Source organism: Conger conger, chromosome 12, assembly GCF_963514075.1.
Source record: "Conger conger chromosome 12, fConCon1.1, whole genome shotgun sequence".
In the NCBI taxonomy this organism is placed as follows: domain Eukaryota; kingdom Metazoa; phylum Chordata; class Actinopteri; order Anguilliformes; family Congridae; genus Conger; species Conger conger.
This window is the reverse complement of record NC_083771.1, coordinates 15,241,903-15,263,814: the sequence shown is the minus strand read 5'-3', so window position 1 is coordinate 15,263,814 and position 21,912 is coordinate 15,241,903. Positions and strand designations below refer to the sequence as shown.

General features: G+C 41.4%; 11 non-coding genes across 11 annotated transcripts; all 11 read left to right on the top strand.

Annotated features, from left to right (window-relative positions):
• The first annotated feature begins 467 nt into the window (after positions 1-467).
• trnar-ccu (transfer RNA arginine (anticodon CCU)) lies at positions 468-540 on the top strand. The gene has a single exon. It is a non-coding gene; the product is annotated as a tRNA-Arg (tRNA).
• A 3,480-nt stretch (positions 541-4,020) lies between these two features.
• Positions 4,021-4,093, top strand: trnar-ccu (transfer RNA arginine (anticodon CCU)). The gene has a single exon. It is a non-coding gene; the product is annotated as a tRNA-Arg (tRNA).
• A 2,172-nt stretch (positions 4,094-6,265) lies between these two features.
• trnar-ccu (transfer RNA arginine (anticodon CCU)) lies at positions 6,266-6,338 on the top strand. Its single transcript has one exon. It is a non-coding gene; the product is annotated as a tRNA-Arg (tRNA).
• A 1,234-nt stretch (positions 6,339-7,572) lies between these two features.
• trnar-ccu (transfer RNA arginine (anticodon CCU)) lies at positions 7,573-7,645 on the top strand. The gene has a single exon. It is a non-coding gene; the product is annotated as a tRNA-Arg (tRNA).
• A 2,543-nt stretch (positions 7,646-10,188) lies between these two features.
• On the top strand, positions 10,189-10,261 carry trnar-ccu (transfer RNA arginine (anticodon CCU)). The gene has a single exon. It is a non-coding gene; the product is annotated as a tRNA-Arg (tRNA).
• Positions 10,262-11,496: 1,235 nt separating this feature from the next.
• trnar-ccu (transfer RNA arginine (anticodon CCU)) lies at positions 11,497-11,569 on the top strand. Its single transcript has one exon. It is a non-coding gene; the product is annotated as a tRNA-Arg (tRNA).
• A 2,543-nt stretch (positions 11,570-14,112) lies between these two features.
• trnar-ccu (transfer RNA arginine (anticodon CCU)) lies at positions 14,113-14,185 on the top strand. The gene has a single exon. It is a non-coding gene; the product is annotated as a tRNA-Arg (tRNA).
• Positions 14,186-19,147: 4,962 nt separating this feature from the next.
• trnar-ccu (transfer RNA arginine (anticodon CCU)) lies at positions 19,148-19,222 on the top strand. The gene has a single exon. It is a non-coding gene; the product is annotated as a tRNA-Arg (tRNA).
• A 718-nt stretch (positions 19,223-19,940) lies between these two features.
• On the top strand, positions 19,941-20,012 carry trnam-cau (transfer RNA methionine (anticodon CAU)). The gene has a single exon. It is a non-coding gene; the product is annotated as a tRNA-Met (tRNA).
• An 808-nt stretch (positions 20,013-20,820) lies between these two features.
• Positions 20,821-20,895, top strand: trnar-ccu (transfer RNA arginine (anticodon CCU)). The gene has a single exon. It is a non-coding gene; the product is annotated as a tRNA-Arg (tRNA).
• A 718-nt stretch (positions 20,896-21,613) lies between these two features.
• Positions 21,614-21,685, top strand: trnam-cau (transfer RNA methionine (anticodon CAU)). Its single transcript has one exon. It is a non-coding gene; the product is annotated as a tRNA-Met (tRNA).
• Positions 21,686-21,912: the final 227 nt, after the last annotated feature.

The following is a 21,912-nucleotide window of genomic DNA, read 5'->3' as shown; positions in this document are numbered from 1 at the left end:
GAGGTCGATGGATTGAAACCATCCCCTGCTATATTGCAGGCCCCTTCCGCTTAGAACTGGCCTTTGTTTCCTGAGTCTTCAACAGGTTTTCACCTTCCTAAATGTGAGAACAACTCCAAACTACATATATGTAGCCTGTTTCCGTCATTTCGACTAATCCGTCACCGCTAACATTTATATATTTTCTGGTTTTGAGTGCGTGTTACAAATTGGATGTGAAGTTTGACATACTAACAAAGCAAATTTGTTTACAGATCGCAAACTAACCCCATATCCCCATCATTCAGAGGATGATGGATTGCTACAATCTCCTGGCCCACCTAAGCATTTAGCTTTGTTTAATCACCTTGAAATATATGATGGATCCACCATTTTGGTGCATCCAAACACTTGGTAAGGGACAGTTTGTTTAGACAGCATTGCTTCATCACTTTTTCTTGTGAGGATAAAAAGTCGCCCGCTTCGTTGCCCCAGTGGCCTAATGGATAAGGCACTGGCCTCCTAAGCCAGGGATTGTGGGTTCGAGTCCCGTCTGGGGTGCATTACACTTTTATTTGCCCAGTGTGCTTTATGTCTCTTAAAAGGAAATTAATCACACCCAGGGGAAAAGAATGGAAGAAGTAATAGCACTAATTTCTAAGTTGTTGTCATATTAATCAAAAAATGTAAAGCATGTCATTGTTTCTTTTTTTCATCTTCTTTTGAGGAGTAGCGTAACTGAAATGTAGCCAATAAGCAGTGCCTGTGGCAAAGAATGAAGAAAATGTGATAAAAACTTGCATGGGACTTTTAGGTTAATGCTATATCAGAAAAATAAATAATTTAAGACATCAACAGTTTTACAAAAATTTCCCACTACATGTAGGATGACTGAAATGCAGCATCGGAACCGCAGGAGCAGAGTGGCGCAGCGGAAGCGTGCCGGGCCCATAACCCAGAGGTCGATGGATCGAAACCATCCTCTTCTATAACGCAGGTCCCTTCCTGTTAGAATTGGCCCTTGTTTCTTGAGTCTTCATCAGGTATTCACCTTCGTAAATGTGAGAACAACTCCAAACTACATATATGTGGCCTGTTTTTGTCATTTCGACTAATCCATCACCGCTAACATTTATATATTTTCTGGTTTTGAATGCATGGTACAAATTGGATTTGAAGTTTGACATACTGACAAAGCAAATTGCTTTACAGATAGCAAACCAGCCCCATAGCCCCATAATTCAGAGGAGGATGGATTGCTACAATCTCCTGGCATTCTGCAGAGTATAGCAGAGTGGCGCAGCGGAAGCGTGCTGGGCCCATAACCCAGAGGTCCATGGATCGAAACCATCCTCTGCTATATTGCAGGCCCCTTCCTGTTAGAACTGGCCTTTGTTTCCTGAGTCTTCAACAGGTTTTCACCTTCCTAAATGTGAGAACAACTCCAAACTACATATATGTAGCCTGTTTCCGTCATTTCGACTAATCCATCACCGCTAACATTTATATATTTTCTGGTTTTGAGTGCGTGTTACAAATTGGATGTGAAGTTTGACATACTAACAAAGCAAATTTGTTTACAGATCGCAAACTAACCCCATATCCCCATCATTCAGAGGATGATGGATTGCTACAATCTCCTGGCCCACCTAAGCATTTAGCTTTGTTTAATCACCTTGAAATATATGATGGATCCACCATTTTGGTGTATCCAAACACTTGGTAAGGGACAGTTTGTTTAGACAGCATTGCTTCATCACTTTTTCTTGTGAGGATAAAAAGTCATCCCTTTCGGTGCCCCAGTGGCCTAATGGATAAGGCACTGGCCTCCTAAGCCAGGGATTGTGGGTTCGAGTTTCGTCTGGGGTGCATTACACTTTTATTTTCCCAGTGTGCTTTATGTCTCTTAAAAGGAAATTAATCACACCCAGGGGAAAAGAATGGAAGAAGTAATAGCACTCATTTCTAAGTTGTTGTCATATTAATCAAAAAATGTAAAGCATGTCATTGTTTCTTTTTTTCATCTTCTTTTGAGGAGTAGCGTAACTGAAATGTAGCCAATAAGCAGTGCCTGTGGCAAAGAATGAAGAAAATGTGATAAAAACTTGCATGGGACTTTTAGGTTAATGCTATATCAGAAAAATAAATAATTTAAGACATCAACAGTTTTACAAAATTTTCCCACTACATGTAGGATGACTGAAATGCAGCAAGGGAACCGCAGCAGCAGAGTGGCGCAGCGGAAGTGTGCTGGGCCCATAACCCAGAGGTCGATAGATCGAAACCATCCTCTGCTATATTGCAGGTCCCTTCCTGTTAGAATTGGCCCTTGTTTCCTGAGTCTTCATCAGGTATTCACCTTTATAAATGTGAGAACAACTCCAAACTACATATATGTGGCCTGTTTCCGTCATTTCGGCTAATCCATCACCGCTAACATTTATATATTTTCTGGTTTTGAGTGCGTGTTACAAATTGGATGTGAAGTTTGACATACTAACAAAGCAAATTTGTTTACAGATCGCAAACTAACCCCATATCCCCATCATTCAGAGGATGATGGATTGCTACAATCTCCTGGCCCACCTAAGCATTTAGCTTTGTTTAATCACCTTGAAATATATGATGGATCCACCATTTTGGTGCATCCAAACACTTGGTAAGGGACAGTTTGTTTAGACAGCATTGCTTCATCACTTTTTCTTGTGAGGATAAAAAGGTGCCCGCTTCGGTGCCCCAGTGACCTAATGGATAAGGCACTGGCCTCCTAAGCCAGGGATTGTGGGTTTGAGTCTCGTCTGGGGTGCATTACACTTTTATTTGCCCAGTGTGCTTTATGTCTCTTAAAAGGAAATTAATCACACCCAGGGGAAAAGAATGGAAGAAGTAATAGCACTAATTTCTAAGTTGTTGTCATATTAATCAAAAAATGTAAAGCATGTCATTGTTTCTTTTTTTCATCTTCTTTTGAGGAGTAGCGTAACTGAAATGTAGCCAATAAGCAGTGCCTGTGGCAAAGAATGAAGAAAATGTGATAAAAACTTGGATGGGACTTTTAGGTTAATGCTATATCAGAAAAATAAATAATTTAAGACATCAACAGTTTTACAAAATTTTCCCACTACATGTAGGATGACTGAAATGCAGCATTGGAACCGCAGGAGCAGAGTGGCGCAGCGGAAGCGTGCTGGGCCCATAACCCAGAGGTCGATGGATCGAAACCATCCTCTGCTATATTGCAGGTCCCTTGCTGTTAGAATTGGCCCTTGTTTCTTGAGTCTTCATCAGGTATTCACCTTCATAAATGTGAGAACAACTCCAAACTACATATATGCGGCCAGTTTTTGTCATTTCGACTAATCCATCACCGCTAACATTTATATATTTTCTGGTTTTGAATGCATGGTACAAATTGGATTTGAAGTTTGACATACTGACAAAGCAAATTGCTTTACAGATAGCAAACCAGCCCCATAGCCCCATAATTCAGAGGAGGATGGATTGCTACAATCTCCTGGCATTCTGAAGAGTATAGCAGAGTGGCGCAGCGGAAGCGTGCTGGGCCCATAACCCAGAGGTCGATGGCTCGAAACCATTTTCTGCTATATTGCAGGCCCCTTCCTGTTAGAACTGGCCTTTGTTTCCTGAGTCTTCAACTGGTTTTCACCTTCCTAAATGTTTGAACAACTCCAAACTACATATATGTGGCCTGTTTCCGTCATTTCGACTAATCCATCACCGCTAACATTTATATATTTTCTGGTTTTGAGTGCGTGTTACAAATTGGATGTGAAGTTTGACATACTAACAAAGCAAATTTGTTTACAGATCGCAAACTAACCCCATATCCCCATCATTCAGAGGATGATGGATTGCTACAATCTCCTGGCCCACCTAAGCATTTAGCTTTGTTTAATCACCTTGAAATATATGATGGATCCACCATTTTGGTGTATCCAAACACTTGGTAAGGGACAGTTTGTTTAGACAGCATTGCTTCATCACTTTTTCTTGTGAGGATAAAAAGTCATCCCTTTCGGTGCCCCAGTGGCCTAATGGATAAGGCACTGGCCTCCTAAGCCAGGGATTGTGGGTTCGAGTCCCGTCTGGGGTGCATTACACTTTTATTTGCCCAGTGTGTTTTATGTCTCTTAAAAGGAAATTAATCACACCCAGGGGAAAAGAATGGAAGAAGTAATAGCACTAATTTCTAAGTTGTTGTCATATTAATCAAAAAATGTAAAGCATGTCATTGTTTCTTTTTTTCATCTTCTTTTGAGGAGAATCGTAACTGAAATGTAGCCAATAAGCAGTCCCTGTGGCAAAGAATGAAGAAAATGTGATAAAAACTTGCATGGGACTTTTAGGTTAATGCTATATCAGAAAAATAAATAATTTAAGACATCAACAGTTTTACAAAATTTTCCCACTACATGTAGGATGACTGAAATGCAGCAAGGGAACCGCAGCAGCAGAGTGGCGCCGCGGAAGTGTGCTGGGCCCATAACCCAGAGGTCGATAGATGGAAACCATCCTCTGCTATATTGCAGGTCCCTTCCTGTTAGAATTGGCCCTTGTTTCCTGAGTCTTCATCAGGTATTCACCTTTATAAATGTGAGAACAACTCCAAACTACATATATCTGGCCTGTTTCCGTCATTTCGGCTAATCCATCACCGCTAACATTTATATATTTTCTGGTTTTGAGTGCGTGTTACAAATTGGATGTGAAGTTTGACATACTAACAAAGCAAATTTGTTTACAGATCGCAAACTAACCCCATATCCCCATCATTCAGAGGATGATGGATTGCTACAATCTCCTGGCCCACCTAAGCATTTAGCTTTGTTTAATCACCTTGAAATATATGATGGATCCACCATTTTGGTGCATCCAAACACTTGGTAAGGGACAGTTTGTTTAGACAGCATTGCTTCATCACTTTTTCTTGTGAGGATAAAAAGTTGCCCGCTTCGGTGCCCCAGTGGCCTAATGGATAAGGCACTGGCCTCCTAAGCCAGGGATTGTGGGTTTGAGTCTCGTCTGGGGTGCATTACACTTTTATTTGCCCAGTGTGCTTTATGTCTCTTAAAAGGAAATTAATCACACCCAGGGGAAAAGAATGGAAGAAGTAATAGCACTAATTTCTAAGTTGTTGTCATATTAATCAAAAAATGTAAAGCATGTCATTGTTTCTTTTTTTCATCTTCTTTTGAGGAGTAGCGTAACTGAAATGTAGCCAATAAGCAGTGCCTGTGGCAAAGAATGAAGAAAATGTGATAAAAACTTGCATGGGACTTTTAGGTTAATGCTATATCAGAAAAATAAATAATTTAAGACATCAACAGTTTTACAAAATTTTCCCACTACATGTAGGATGACTGAAATGCAGCATTGGAACCGCAGGTGCAGAGTGGCGCAGCGGAAGCGTGCTGGGCCCATGACCCAGAGGTCGATGGATCGAAACCATCCTCTGCTATATTGCAGGTCCCTTGCTGTTAGAATTGGCCCTTGTTTCTTGAGTCTTCATCAGGTATTCACCTTCATAAATGTGAGAACAACTCCAAACTACATATATGCGGCCAGTTTTTGTCATTTCGACTAATCCATCACCGCTAACATTTATATATTTTCTGGTTTTGAATGCATGGTACAAATTGGATTTGAAGTTTGACATACTGACAAAGCAAATTGCTTTACAGATAGCAAACCAGCCCCATAGCCCCATAATTCAGAGGAGGATGGATTGCTACAATCTCCTGGCATTCTGAAAAGTATAGCAGAGTGGCGCAGCGGAAGCGTGCTGGGCCCATAACCCAGAGGTCGATGGATCGAAACCATCCTCTGCTATATTGCAGGCCCCTTCCTGTTAGAACTGGCCTTTGTTTCCTGAGTCTTCAACAGGTTTTCACCTTCCTAAATGTGAGAACAACTCCAAACTACATATATGTGGCCTGTTTCCGTCATTTCGACTAATCCATCACCGCTAACATTTATATATTTTCTGGTTTTGAGTGCGTGTTACAAATTGGATGTGAAGTTTGACAAGCTAACAAAGCAAATTTGTTTACAGATCGCAAACTAACCCCATATCCCCATCATTCAGAGGATGATGGATTGCTACAATCTCCTGGCCCACCTAAGCATTTAGCTTTGTTTAATCACCTTGAAATATATGATGGATCCACCATTTTGGTGCATCCAAACACTTGGTAAGGGACAGTTTGTTTAGACAGCATTGCTTCATCACTTTTTCTTGTGAGGATAAAAAGTCGCCCGCTTCGGTGCCCCAGTGGCCTAATGGATAAGGCACTGGCCTCCTAAGCCAGGGATTGTGGGTTCGAGTCTCGTCTGGGGTGCATTACACTTTTATTTGCCCAGTGTGCTTTATGTCTCTTAAAAGGAAATTAATCACACCCAGGGGAAAAGAATGGAAGAAGTAATAGCACTCATTTCTAAGTTGTTGTCATATTAATCAAAAAATGTAAAGCATGTCATTGTTTCTTTTTTTCATCTTCTTTTGAGGAGTAGCGTAACTGAAATGTAGCCAATAAGCAGTGCCTGTGGCAAAGAATGAAGAAAATGTGATAAAAACTTGCATGGGACTTTTAGGTTAATGCTATATCAGAAAAATAAATAATTTAAGACATCAACAGTTTTACAAAATTTTCCCACTACATGTAGGATGACTGAAATGCAGCATTGGAACCGCAGGAGCAGAGTGGCGCAGCGGAAGCGTGCTGGGCCCATAACCCAGAGGTCGATGGATCGAAACCATCCTCTGCTATATTGCAGGTCCCTTGCTGTTAGAATTGGCCCTTGTTTCTTGAGTCTTCATCAGGTATTCACCTTCATAAATGTGAGAACAACTCCAAACTACATATATGCGGCCAGTTTTTGTCATTTCGACTAATCCATCACCGCTAACATTTATATATTTTCTGGTTTTGAATGCATGGTACAAATTGGATTTGAAGTTTGACATACTGACAAAGCAAATTGCTTTACAGATAGCAAACCAGCCCCATAGCCCCATAATTCAGAGGAGGATGGATTGCTACAATCTCCTGGCATTCTGAAAAGTATAGCAGAGTGGCGCAGCGGAAGCGTGCTTGGCCCATAACCCAGAGGTCGATGGATCGAAACCATCCTCTGCTATATTGCAGGCCCCTTCCTGTTAGAACTGGCTTTTGTTTCCTGATTCTTCAACAGGTTTTCACCTTATAAATGTGAGAACCACTCCAAACTACATATATGTGGCCTGTTTCCGTCATTTCGACTAATCCATCACCGCTAACATTTATATATTTTCTGGTTTTGAGTGCGTGTTACAAATTGGATGTGAAGTTTGACATACTAACAAAGCAAATTTGTTTACAGATCGCAAACTAACCCCATATCCCCATCATTCAGAGGATGATGGATTGCTACAATCTCCTGGCCCACCTAAGCATTTAGCTTTGTTTAATCACCTTGAAATATATGATGGATCCACCATTTTGGTGCATCCAAACACTTGGTAAGGGACAGTTTGTTTAGACAGCATTGCTTCATCACTTTTTCTTGTGAGGATAAAAAGTCGCCCGCTTCGGTGCCCCAGTGGCCTAATGGATAAGGCACTGGCCTCCTAAGCCAGGGATTGTGGGTTCGAGTCTCGTCTGGGGTGCATTACACTTTTATTTGCCCAGTGTGCTTTATGTCTCTTAAAAGGAAATTAATCACACCCAGGGGAAAAGAATGGAAGAAGTAATAGCACTCATTTCTAAGTTGTTGTCATATTAATCAAAAAATGTAAAGCATGTCATTGTTTCTTTTTTTCATCTTCTTTTGAGGAGTAGCGTAACTGAAATGTAGCCAATAAGCAGTGCCTGTGGCAAAGAATGAAGAAAATGTGATAAAAACTTGCATGGGACTTTTAGGTTAATGCTATATCAGAAAAATAAATAATTTAAGACATCAACAGTTTTACAAAATTTTCCCACTACATGTAGGATGACTGAAATGCAGCATTGGAACCGCAGGAGCAGAGTGGCGCAGCGGAAGCGTGCTGGGCCCATAACCCAGAGGTCGATGGATCGAAACCATCCTCTGCTATATTGCAGGTCCCTTGCTGTTAGAATTGGCCCTTGTTTCTTGAGTCTTCATCAGGTATTCACCTTCATAAATGTGAGAACAACTCCAAACTACATATATGCGGCCAGTTTTTGTCATTTCGACTAATCCATCACCGCTAACATTTATATATTTTCTGGTTTTGAATGCATGGTACAAATTGGATTTGAAGTTTGACATACTGACAAAGCAAATTGCTTTACAGATAGCAAACCAGCCCCATAGCCCCATAATTCAGAGGAGGATGGATTGCTACAATCTCCTGGCATTCTGAAGAGTATAGCAGAGTGGCGCAGCGGAAGCGTGCTGGGCCCATAACCCAGAGGTCGATGGATTGAAACCATCCTCTGCTATATTGCAGGCCCCTTCCTGTTAGAACTGGCCTTTGTTTCCTGAGTCTTCAACAGGTTTTCACCTTCCTAAATGTGAGAACAACTCCAAACTACATATATGTGGCCTGTTTCCGTCATTTCGACTAATCCATCACTGCTAACATTTATATATTTTCTGGTTTTTAGTGCGTGTTACAAATTGGATGTGAAGTTTGACATACTAACAAAGCAAATTTGTTTACAGATCGCAAACTAACCCCATATCCCCATCATTCAGAGGATGATGGATTGCTACAATCTCCTGGCCCACCTAAGCATTTAGCTTTGTTTAATCACCTTGAAATATATGATGGATCCACCATTTTGGTGCATCCAAACACTTGGTAAGGGACAGTTTGTTTAGACAGCATTGCTTCATCACTTTTTCTTGTGAGGATAAAAAGTCGCCCGCTTCGGTGTCCCAGTGGCCTAATGGATAAGGCACTGGCCTCCTAAGCCAGGGATTGTGGGTTCGAGTCTCGTCTGGGGTGCATTACACTTTTATTTGCCCAGTGTGCTTTATGTCTCTTAAAAGGAAATTAATCACACCCAGGGGAAAAGAATGGAAGAAGTAATAGCACTAATTTCTAAGTTGTTGTCATATTAATCAAAAAATGTAAAGCATGTCATTGTTTCTTTTTTTCATCTTCTTTTGAGGAGTAGCGTAACTGAAATGTAGCCAATAAGCAGTGCCTGTGGCAAAGAATGAAGAAAATGTGATAAAAACTTGCATGGGACTTTTAGGTTAATGCTATATCAGAAAAATAAATAATTTAAGACATCAACAGTTTTACAAAATTTTCCCACTACATGTAGGATGACTGAAATGCAGCATTGGAACCGCAGGAGCAGAGTGGCGCAGCGGAAGCGTGCTGGGCCCATAACCCAGAGGTCGATGGATCGAAACCATCCTCTGCTATATTGCAGGTCCCTTGCTGTTAGAATTGGCCCTTGTTTCTTGAGTCTTCATCAGGTATTCACCTTCATAAATGTGAGAACAACTCCAAACTACATATATGCGGCCAGTTTTTGTCATTTCGACTAATCCATCACCGCTAACATTTATATATTTTCTGGTTTTGAATGCATGGTACAAATTGGATTTGAAGTTTGACATACTGACAAAGCAAATTGCTTTACAGATAGCAAACCAGCCCCATAGCCCCATAATTCAGAGGAGGATGGATTGCTACAATCTCCTGGCATTCTGAAGAGTATAGCAGAGTGGCGCAGCGGGAGCGTGCTGGGCCCATAACCCAGAGGTCGATGGATCGAAACCATCCTCTGCTATATTGCAGGCCCCTTCCTGTTAGAACTGGCCTTTGTTTCCTGAGTCTTCAACAGGTTTTCACCTTCCTAAATGTGAGAACAACTCCAAACTACATATATGTGGCCTGTTTCCGTCATTTCGACTAATCCATCACCGCTAACATTTATATATTTTCTGGTTTTGAATGCATGGTACAAATTGGATTTGAAGTTTGACATACTGACAAAGCAAATTGCTTTACAGATCGCAAACTAACCCCATATCCCCATCATTCAGAGGATGATGGATTGCTACAATCTCCTGGCCCACCTAAGCATTTAGCTTTGTTTAATCACCTTGAAATATATGATGGATCCACCATTTTGGTGCATCCAAACACTTGGTAAGGGACAGTTTGTTTAGACAGCATTGCTTCATCACTTTTTCTTGTGAGGATAAAAAGTCGCCCGCTTCGGTGCCCCAGTGGCCTAATGGATAAGGCACTGGCCTCCTAAGCCAGGGATTGTGGGTTCGAGTCTCGTCTGGGGTGCATTACACTTTTATTTGCCCAGTGTGCTTTATGTCTCTTAAAAGGAAATTAATCACACCCAGGGGAAAAGAATGGAAGAAGTAATAGCACTAATTTCTAAGTTGTTGTCATATTAATCAAAAAATGTAAAGCATGTCATTGTTTCTTTTTTTCATCTTCTTTTGAGGAGTAGCGTAACTGAAATGTAGCCAATAAGCAGTGCCTGTGGCAAAGAATGAAGAAAATGTGATAAAAACTTGCATGGGACTTTTAGGTTAATGCTATATCAGAAAAATAAATAATTTAAGACATCAACAGTTTTACAAAATTTTCCCACTACATGTAGGATGACTGAAATGCAGCATTGGAACCGCAGGAGCAGAGTGGCGCAGCGGAAGCGTGCTCGGCCCATAACCCAGAGGTAGATGGATCAAAACCATCCTCTGCTATATTGCAGGTCCCTTGCTGTTAGAATTGGCCCTTGTTTCTTGAGTCTTCATCAGGTATTCACCTTCATAAATGTGAGAACAACTCCAAACTACATATATGCGGCCAGTTTTTGTCATTTCGACTAATCCATCACCGCTAACATTTATATATTTTCTGGTTTTGAATGCATGGTACAAATTGGATTTGAAGTTTGACATACTGACAAAGCAAATTGCTTTACAGATAGCAAACCAGCCCCATAGCCCCATAATTCAGAGGAGGATGGATTGCTACAATCTCCTGCCATTCTGAAGAGTATAGCAGAGTGGTGCAGCGGAAGCGTGCTGGGCCCATAACCCAGAGGTCGATGGATCGAAACCATCCTCTGCTATATTGCAGGCCCCTTCCTGTTAGAACTGGCCTTTGTTTCCTGAGTCTTCAACAGGTTTTCACCTTCCTAAATGTGAGAACAACTCCAAACTACATATATGTGGCCTGTTTCCGTCATTTCGACTAATCCATCACCGCTAACATTTATATATTTTCTGGTTTTGAATGCATGGTACAAATTGGATTTGAAGTTTGACATACTGACAAAGCAAATTGCTTTACAGATCGCAAACTAACCCCATATCCCCATCATTCAGAGGATGATGGATTGCTACAATCTCCTGGCCCACCTAAGCATTTAGCTTTGTTTAATCACCTTGAAATATATGATGGATCCACCATTTTGGTGCATCCAAACACTTGGTAAGGGACAGTTTGTTTAGACAGCATTGCTTCATCACTTTTTCTTGTGAGGATAAAAAGTCGCCCGCTTCGGTGCCCCAGTGGCCTAATGGATAAGGCACTGGCCTCCTAAGCCAGGGATTGTGGGTTCGAGTCCCGTCTGGGGTGCATTACACTTTTATTTGCCCAGTGTGCTTTATGTCTCTTAAAAGGAAATTAATCACACCCAGGGGAAAAGAATGGAAGAAGTAATAGCACTCATTTCTAAGTTGTTGTCATATTAATCAAAAAATGTAAAGCATGTCATTGTTTCTTTTTTTCATCTTCTTTTGAGGAGAAGCGTAACTGAAATGTAGCCAATAAGCAGTGCCTGTGGCAAAGAATGAAGAAAATGTGATAAAAACTTGGATGGGACTTTTAGGTTAATGCTATATCAGAAAAATAAATAATTTAAGACATCAACAGTTTTACAAAATTTTCCCACTACATGTAGGATGACTGAAATGCAGCATTGGAACCGCAGGAGCAGAGTGGCGCAGCGGAAGCGTGCTGGGCCCATAACCCAGAGGTCGATGGATCGAAACCATCCTCTGCTATATTGCAGGTCCCTTGCTGTTAGAATTGGCCCTTGTTTCTTGAGTCTTCATCAGGTATTCACCTTCATAAATGTGAGAACAACTCCAAACTACATATATGCGTCCAGTTTTTGTCATTTCGACTAATCCATCACCGCTAACATTTATATATTTTCTGGTTTTGAATGCATGGTACAAATTGGATTTGAAGTTTGACATACTGACAAAGCAAATTGCTTTACAGATAGCAAACCAGCCCCATAGCCCCATAATTCAGAGGAGGATGGATTGCTACAATCTCCTGGCATTCTGAAGAGTATAGCAGAGTGGCGCAGCGGAAGCGTGCTGGGCCCATAACCCAGAGGTCGATGGCTCGAAACCATCTTCTGCTATATTGCAGGCCCCTTCCTGTTAGAACTGGCCTTTGTTTCCTGAGTCTTCAACAGGTTTTCACCTTCCTAAATGTGAGAACAACTCCAAACTACATATATCTGGCCTGTTTCCGTCATTTCGACTAATCCATCACCGCTAACATTTATATATTTTCTGGTTTTTAGTGCGTGTTACAAATTGGATGTGAAGTTTGACATACTAACAAAGCAAATTTGTTTACAGATCGCAAACTAACCCCATATCCCCATCATTCAGAGGATGATGGATTGCTACAATCTCCTGGCCCACCTAAGCATTTAGCTTTGTTTAATCACCTTGAAATATATGATGGATCCACCATTTTGGTGCATCCAAACACTTGGTAAGGGACAGTTTGTTTAGACAGCATTGCTTCATCACTTTTTCTTGTGAGGATAAAAAGTCGCCCGCTTCGGTGCCCCAGTGGCCTAATGGATAAGGCACTGGCCTCCTAAGTCAGGGATTGTGGGTTCGAGTCTCGTCTGGGGTGCATTACACTTTTATTTGCCCAGTGTGCTTTATGTCTCTTAAAAGGAAATTAATCACACCCAGGGGAAAAGAATGGAAGAAGTAATAGCACTAATTTCTAAGTTGTTGTCATATTAATCAAAAAATGTAAAGCATGTCATTGTTTCTTTTTTTCATCTTCTTTTGAGGAGTAGCGTAACTGAAATGTAGCCAATAAGCAGTGCCTGTGGCAAAGAATGAAGAAAATGTGATAAAAACTTGCATGGGACTTTTAGGTTAATGCTATATCAGAAAAATAAATAATTTAAGACATCAACAGTTTTACAAAATTTTCCCACTACATGTAGGATGACTGAAATGCAGCATTGGAACCGCAGGAGCAGAGTGGCGCAGCGGAAGCGTGCTGGGCCCATAACCCAGAGGTCGATGGATCGAAACCATCCTCTGCTATATTGCAGGTCCCTTGCTGTTAGAATTGGCCCTTGTTTCTTGAGTCTTCATCAGGTATTCACCTTCATAAATGTGAGAACAACTCCAAACTACATATATGCGGCCTGTTTTTGTCATTTCGACTAATCCATCACCGCTAACATTTATATATTTTCTGGTTTTGAATGCATGGTACAAATTGGATTTGAAGTTTGACATACTGACAAAGCAAATTGCTTTACAGATAGCAAACCAGCCCCATAGCCCCATAATTCAGAGGAGGATGGATTGCTACAATCTCCTGGCATTCTGAAGAGTATAGCAGAGTGGCGCAGCGGAAGCGTGCTGGGCCCATAACCCAGAGGTCGATGGATTGAAACCATCCTCTGCTATATTGCAGGCCCCTTCCTGTTAGAACTGGCCTTTGTTTCCTGAGTCTTCAACAGGTTTTCACCTTCCTAAATGTGAGAACAACTCCAAACTACATATATCTGGCCTGTTTCCGTCATTTCGACTAATCCATCACCGCTAACATTTATATATTTTCTGGTTTTTAGTGCGTGTTACAAATTGGATGTGAAGTTTGACATACTAACAAAGCAAATTTGTTTACAGATCGCAAACTAACCCCATATCCCCATCATTCAGAGGATGATGGATTGCTACAATCTCCTGGCCCACCTAAGCATTTAGCTTTGTTTAATCACCTTGAAATATATGATGGATCCACCATTTTGGTGCATCCAAACACTTGGTAAGGGACAGTTTGTTTAGACAGCATTGCTTCATCACTTTTTCTTGTGAGGATAAAAAGTCGCCCGCTTCGGTGCCCCAGTGGCCTAATGGATAAGGCACTGGCCTCCTAAGCCAGGGATTGTGGGTTCGAGTCTCGTCTGGGGTGCATTACACTTTTGTTTGCCCAGTGTGCTTTATGTCTCTTAAAAGGAAATTAATCACACCCAGGGGAAAAGAATGGAAGAAGTAATAGCACTAATTTCTAAGTTGTTGTCATATTAATCAAAAAATGTAAAGCATGTCATTGTTTCTTTTTTTCATCTTCTTTTGAGGAGTAGCGTAACTGAAATGTAGCCAATAAGCAGTGCCTGTGGCAAAGAATGAAGAAAATGTGATAAAAACTTGCATGGGACTTTTAGGTTAATGCTATATCAGAAAAATAAATAATTTAAGACATCAACAGTTTTACAAAATTTTCCCACTACATGTAGGATGACTGAAATGCAGCATTGGAACCGCAGGAGCAGAGTGGCGCAGCGGAAGCGTGCTGGGCCCGTAACCCAGAGGTCGATGGAACGAAACCATCCTCTGCTATATTGCAGGTCCCTTGCTGTTAGAATTGGCCCTTGTTTCTTGAGTCTTCATCAGGTATTCACCTTCATAAATGTGAGAACAACTCCAAACTACATATATGCGGCCAGTTTTTGTCATTTCGACTAATCCATCACCGCTAACATTTATATATTTTCTGGTTTTGAATGCATGGTACAAATTGGATTTGAAGTTTGACATACTGACAAAGCAAATTGCTTTACAGATAGCAAACCAGCCCCATAGCCCCATAATTCAGAGGAGGATGGATTGCTACAATCTCCTGGCATTCTGAAGAGTATAGCAGAGTGGCGCAGCGGAAGAGTGCTGGGCCCATAACCCAGAGGTCGATGGATCGAAACCATCCTCTGCTATATTGCAGGCCCCTTCCTGTTAGAACTGGCCTTTGTTTCCTGAGTCTTCAACAGGTTTTCACCTTCCTAAATGTGAGAACAACTCCAAACTACATATATGTGGCCTGTTTCCGTCATTTCGACTAATCCATCACCGCTAACATTTATATATTTTCTGGTTTTGAGTGCGTGTTACAAATTGGATGTGAAGTTTGACATACTAACAAAGCAAATTTGTTTACAGATCGCAAACTAACCCCATATCCCCATCATTCAGAGGATGATGGATTGCTACAATCTCCTGGCCCACCTAAGCATTTAGCTTTGTTTAATCACCTTGAAATATATGATGGATCCACCATTTTGGTGCATCCAAACACTTGGTAAGGGACAGTTTGTTTAGACAGCATTGCTTCATCACTTTTTCTTGTGAGGATAAAAAGTCATGCCTTTCGGTGCCCCAGTGGCCTAATGGATAAGGCACTGGCCTCCTAAGCCAGGGATTGTGGGTTCAAGTCCTGTCTGGGGTGCATTTCACTTTTATTTGCCCAGTGTGCTTTATGTCTCTTAAAAGGAAATTAATCACACCCAGGGGAAAAGAATGGAAGAAGTAATAGCACAAATTTCTAAGTTGTTGTCATATTAATCAAAAAATGTAAAGCATGTCATTGTTTCTTTTTTTCATCTTCTTTTGAGGAGTAGCGTAACTGAAATGTAGCCAATAAGCAGTCCCTGTGGCAAAGAATGAAGAAAATGTGATAAAAACTTGCATGGGACTTTTAGGTTAACGCTATATCAGAAAAATAAATAATTTAAGACATCAACAGTTTTACAAAATTTCCCCACTACATGTAGGATGACTGAAATGCAGCATTGGAACCGCAGGAGCAGATTGGCGCAGCGGAAGCGTACTGGGCCCATAACCCAGAGGTCGATGGATCGAAACAGTCCTCTGCTATATTGCAGGTCCCTTCCTGTTAGAATTGGCCCTTGTTTCTTGAGTCTTCATCAGGTATTCACCTTTATAAATGTGAGAACAACTCCAAACTACATATATGTGGCCTATTTTTGTCATTTCGACTAATCCATCACCGCTAACATTCATATGTTTTCTGGTTTTGAATGCATGGTACAAATTGGATTTGAAGTTTGACATACTGACAAAGCAAATTGCTTTACAGATAGCAAACCAGCCCCAGAGCCCCATAATTCAGAGAAGGATGGATTGCTACAATCTCCTGGCGTTCTGAAGAATATAGCAGAGTGGCGCAGCGGAAGCGTGCTGGGCCCATAACCCAGAGGTCGATGGATCGAAACCATCTTCTGCTATATTGCAGGCCCCTTCCTCTTAGAACTGGCCTTTGTTTCCTGAGTCTTCAACAGGTTTTCACCTTCCTAAATGTGAGAACAACTCCAAACTACATATATGTGGCCTGTTTCCGTCATTTCGACTAATCCATCACCGCTGACATTTATATATTTTCTGGTTTTGAGTGCGTGTTACAAATTGGATGTGAAGTTTGACATACTAACAAAGCAAATTTGTTTACAGATCGCAAACTAACCCCATATCCCCATCATTCAGAGGATGATGGATTGCTACAATCTCCTGGCATTCTGAAGAATATAGCAGAGTGGCGCAGTGGAAGCGTGCTTGACCCATAACCCAGAGGTCGATGGATCGAAACCATCCTTTGCTATATTGCAGGCCCCTTCCTGTTAGAACTGGCCTTTGTTTCCTCATTCTTCAACAGGTTTTCACCTTCTAAATGTGAGAACAACTCCAAACTACATATATGTGGCCTGTTTCCGTCATTTCGACTAATCCATCACCGCTAACATTTATATATTTTCTGGTTTTGAATGCATGGTACAAATTGGATTTGAAGTTTGACATACTGACAAAGCAAATTGCTTTACAGATAGCAAACCAGCCCCAGAGCCCCATAATTCAGAGGAGGATGGATTGCTACAATCTCCTGGCGTTCTGAAGAATATAGCAGAGTGGCGCAGCGGAAGCGTGCTGGGCCCATAACCCAGAGGTCGATGGATCGAAACCATCCTCTGCTATATTGCAGGCCCCTTCCTCTTAGAACTGGCCTTTGTTTCCTGAGTCTTCAACAGGTTTTCACCTTCCTAAATGTGAGAACAACTCCAAACTACATATATGTGGCCTGTTTTTGTCATTTCGACTAATCCATCACCGCTAACATTTATATATTTTCTGGTTTTGAATGCATGGTACAAATTGGATTTGAAGTTTGACATACTCAAAGCAAATTGCTTTACAGATAGCAAACCAGCCCCATAGCCCCATAATTCAGAGGACGATGGATTGCTACAATCTCCTGGCACTCGGAAGAATATAGCAGAGTGGCGCAGCGGAAGCGTGCTGGGCCCATAACCCAGAGGTCGATGGATCGAAACCATCCTCTGCTATATTGCAGGCCCCTTCCTCTTAAAACTGGCCTTTGTTTCCTGAGTCTTCAACAGGTTTTCACCTTCCTAAATGTGAGAACAACTCCAAACTACATATATGTGGCCTGTTTCCGTCATTTCGACTAATCCATCACCGCTAACATTTATATATTTTCTGGTTTTGAGTGCGTGTTACAAATTGGATGTTAAGTTTGACATACTAACAAAGCAAATTTGTTTACAGATCGCAAACTAACCCCATATCCCCATCATTCAGAGGATGATGGATTGCTACAATCTCCAGGCCCACCTAAGCATTTAGCTTTGTTTAATCACCTTGAAATATATGATGGATCCACCATTTTGGTGCATCCAAACACTTGGTAAGGGACAGTTTGTTTAGACAGCATTGCTTCATCACTTTTTCTTGTGAGGATAAAAAGTCATGCCTTTCGGTGCCCCAGTGGCCTAATGGATAAGGCACTGGCCTCCTAAGCCAGGGATTGTGGGTTCGTGTCCCGTCTGGGGTGCATTGCACTTTTATTTGCCCAGTGTGCTTTATGTCTCTTAAAAGGAAATTAATCACACCCAGGGGAAAAGAATGGAAGAAGTAATAGCACTAATTTCTAAGTTGTTGTCATATTAATCAAAAAATGTAAAGCATGTCATTGTTTCTTTTTTTCATCTTCTTTTGAGGAGTAGCGTAACTGAAATGTAGCCAATAAGCAGTCCCTGTGGCAAAGAATGAAGAAAATGTGATAAAAACTTGCATGGGACTTTTAGGTTAATGCTATATCAGAAAAATAAATAATTTAAGACATCAACAGTTTTACAAACTTTTCCCACTACATGTAGGATGACTGAAATGCAGCATGAGTACCGCAGGAGCAGAGTGGCGCAGCGGAAGCGTGCTGGGCCCATAACCCAGAGGTCGTTGGATCGAAACCATCCTCTGCTATATTGCAGGTCCCTTCCTGTTAGAATTGGCCCGCGTTTCCTGAGTCTTCATCAGGTATTCACCTTTATAAATGTGAGAACAACTCCAAACTACATATAACGCGGCTAGTTTTTGTCATTTCGACTAATCCATCACCGCTAACATTTATATATTTTCTGGTTTTGAATGCATGGTACAAATTGGATTTGAAGTTTGACAACCTGACAAAGCAAATTGCTTTACAGATAGCAAACCAGCCCCATAGCCCCATAATTCAGAGGAGGATGGATTGCTACAATCTCCTGGCTTTCTGAAGAATATAGCAGACTGGCGCAGCGGAAGCGTGCTGGGCCCATAACCCAGAGGTCGATGGATCGAAACCATCCCCTGCTATATTGCAGGCCCCTTCCGCTTAGAACTGGCCTTTGTTTCCTGAGTCTTCAACAGGTTTTCACCTTCCTAAATGTGAGAACAACTCCAAACTACATATATGTGGCCTGTTTCCGTCATTTCGACTAATCCGTCACCGCAAACATTTATATATTTTCTGGTTTTGAGTGCGTGTTACAAATTGGATGTGAAGTTTGACATACTAACAAAGCAAATTTGTTTACAGATCGCAAACTAACCCCATATCCCCATCATTCAGAGGATGATGGATTGCTACAATCTCCTGGCCCACCTAAGCATTTAGCTTTGTTTAATCACCTTGAAATATATGATGGATCCACCATTTTGGTGCATCCAAACACTTGGTAAGGGACAGTTTGTTTAGACAGCATTGCTTCATCACTTTTTCTTGTGAGGATAAAAAGTCGCCCGCTGCGTTGCCCCAGTGGCCTAATGGATAAGGCACTGGCCTCCTAAGCCAGGGATTGTGGGTTCGAGTCCCGTCTGGGGAGCATTACACTTTTATTTGCCCAGTGTGCTTTATGTCTCTTAAAAGGAAATTAATCACACCCAGGGGAAAAGAATGGAAGAAGTAATAGCACTAATTTCTAAGTTGTTGTCATATTAATCAAAAAATGTAAAGCATGTCATTGTTTCTTTTTTTCATCTTCTTTTGAGGAGTAGCGTAACTGAAATGTAGCCAATAAGCAGTGCCTGTGGCAAAGAATGAAGAAAATGTGATAAAAACTTGCATGGGACTTTTAGGTTAATGCTATATCAGAAAAATAAATAATTTAAGACATCAACAGTTTTACAAAATTTTCCCACTACATGTAGGATGACTGAAATGCAGCATCGGAACCGCAGGAGCAGAGTGGCGCAGCGGAAGCGTGCTGGGCCCATAACCCAGAGGTCGATGGATCGAAACCATCTTCTGCTATATCGCAGGTCCCTTCCTGTTAGAATTGACCCTTGTTTCCTGAGTCTTCATCAGGTATTCACCTTCGTAAATGTGAGAACAACTACATATATGTGGCCTGTTTTTGTCATTTCGACTAATCCATCACCGCTAACATTTATATATTTTCTGGTTTTGAATGCATGGTACAAATTGGATTTGAAGTTTGACATACTGACAAAGCAAATTCCTTTACAGATAGCAAACCAGCCCCATAGCCCCATAATTCAGAGGAGGATGGACTGCTACAATCTCCTGGCATTCTGAAGAGTATAGCAGAGTGGCGCAGCGGAAGCGTGCTGGGCCCATAACCCAGAGGTCGATGGATCGAAACCATCCTCTGCTATATTGCAGGTCCCTTCCTGTTAGAATTGGCCCTTGTTTCCTGAGTCTTCATCAGGTATTCACCTTTATAAATGTGAGAACAACTCCAAACTACATATAACACGGCTAGTTTTTGTCATTTCGACTAATCCATCACCGCTAACATTTATATATTTTCTGGTTTTGAATGCATGGTACAAATTGGATTTGAAGTTTGACATACTGACAAAGCAAATTGCTTTACAGATAGCAAACCAGCCCCATAGCCCCATAATTCAGAGGAGGATGGATTGCTACAATCTCCTGGCTTTCTGAAGAATATAGCAGACTGGCGCAGCGGAAGCGTGCTGGGCCCATAACCCAGAGGTAGATGGATCGAAACCATCCCCTGCTATATTGCAGGCCCCTTCCGCTTAGAACTGGCCTTTGTTTCCTGAGTCTTCAACAGGTTTTCACCTTCCTAAATGTGAGAACAACTCCAAACTACATATATGTGGCCTGTTTCCGTCATTTCGACTAATCCGTCACCGCTAACATTTATATATTTTCTGGTTTTGAGTGCGTGTTACAAATTGGATGTGAAGTTTGACATACTAACAAAGCAAATTTGTTTACAGATCGCAAACTAACCCCATATCCCCATCATTCAGAGGATGATGGATTGCTACAATCTCCTGGCCCACCTAAGCATTTAGCTTTGTTTAATCACCTTGAAATATATGATGGATCCACCATTTTGGTGCATCCAAACACTTGGTAAGGGACAGTTTGTTTAGACAGCATTGCTTCATCACTTTTTCTTGTGAGGATAAAAAGTCGCCCGCTGCGTTGCCCCAGTGGCCTAATGGATAAGGCACTGGCCTCCTAAGCCAGGGATTGTGGGTTCGAGTCCCGTCTGGGGAGCATTACACTTTTATTTGCCCAGTGTGCTTTATGTCTCTTAAAAGGAAATTAATCACACCCAGGGGAAAAGAATGGAAGAAGTAATAGCACTAATTTCTAAGTTGTTGTCATATTAATCAAAAAATGTAAAGCATGTCATTGTTTCTTTTTTTCATCTTCTTTTGAGGAGTAGCGTAACTGAAATGTAGCCAATAAGCAGTGCCTGTGGCAAAGAATGAAGAAAATGTGATAAAAACTTGCATGGGACTTTTAGGTTAATGCTATATCAGAAAAATAAATAATTTAAGACATCAACAGTTTTACAAAATTTTCCCACTACATGTAGGATGACTGAAATGCAGCATCGGAACCGCAGGAGCAGAGTGGCGCAGCGGAAGCGTGCTGGGCCCATAACCCAGAGGTCGATGGATCGAAACCATCTTCTGCTATATCGCAGGTCCCTTCCTGTTAGAATTGGCCCTTGTTTCCTGAGTCTTCATCAGGTATTCACCTTCGTAAATGTGAGAACAACTACATATATGTGGCCTGTTTTTGTCATTTCGACTAATCCATCACCGCTAACATTTATATATTTTCTGGTTTTGAATGCATGGTACAAATTGGATTTGAAGTTTGACATACTGACAAAGCAAATTGCTTTACAGATAGCAAACCAGCCCCATAGCCCCATAATTCAGAGGAGGATGGACTGCTACAATCTCCTGGCATTCAGAAGAGTATAGCAGAGTGGCGCAGCGGAAGCGTGCTGGGCCCATAACCCAGAGGTCGATGGATCGAAACCATCCTCTGCTATATTGCAGGCGCCTTCCTGTTAGAACTGGCCTTTGTTTCCTGAGTCTTCAACAGGTTTTCACCTTCCTAAATGTGAGAACAACTCCAAACTACATATATGTGGCCTCTTTCCGTCATTTCGACTAATCCATCACCGCTAACATTTATATATTTTCTGGTTTTGAGTGCGTGTTACAAATTGGATGTGAAGTTTGACATACTAACAAAGCAAATTTGTTTACAGATCG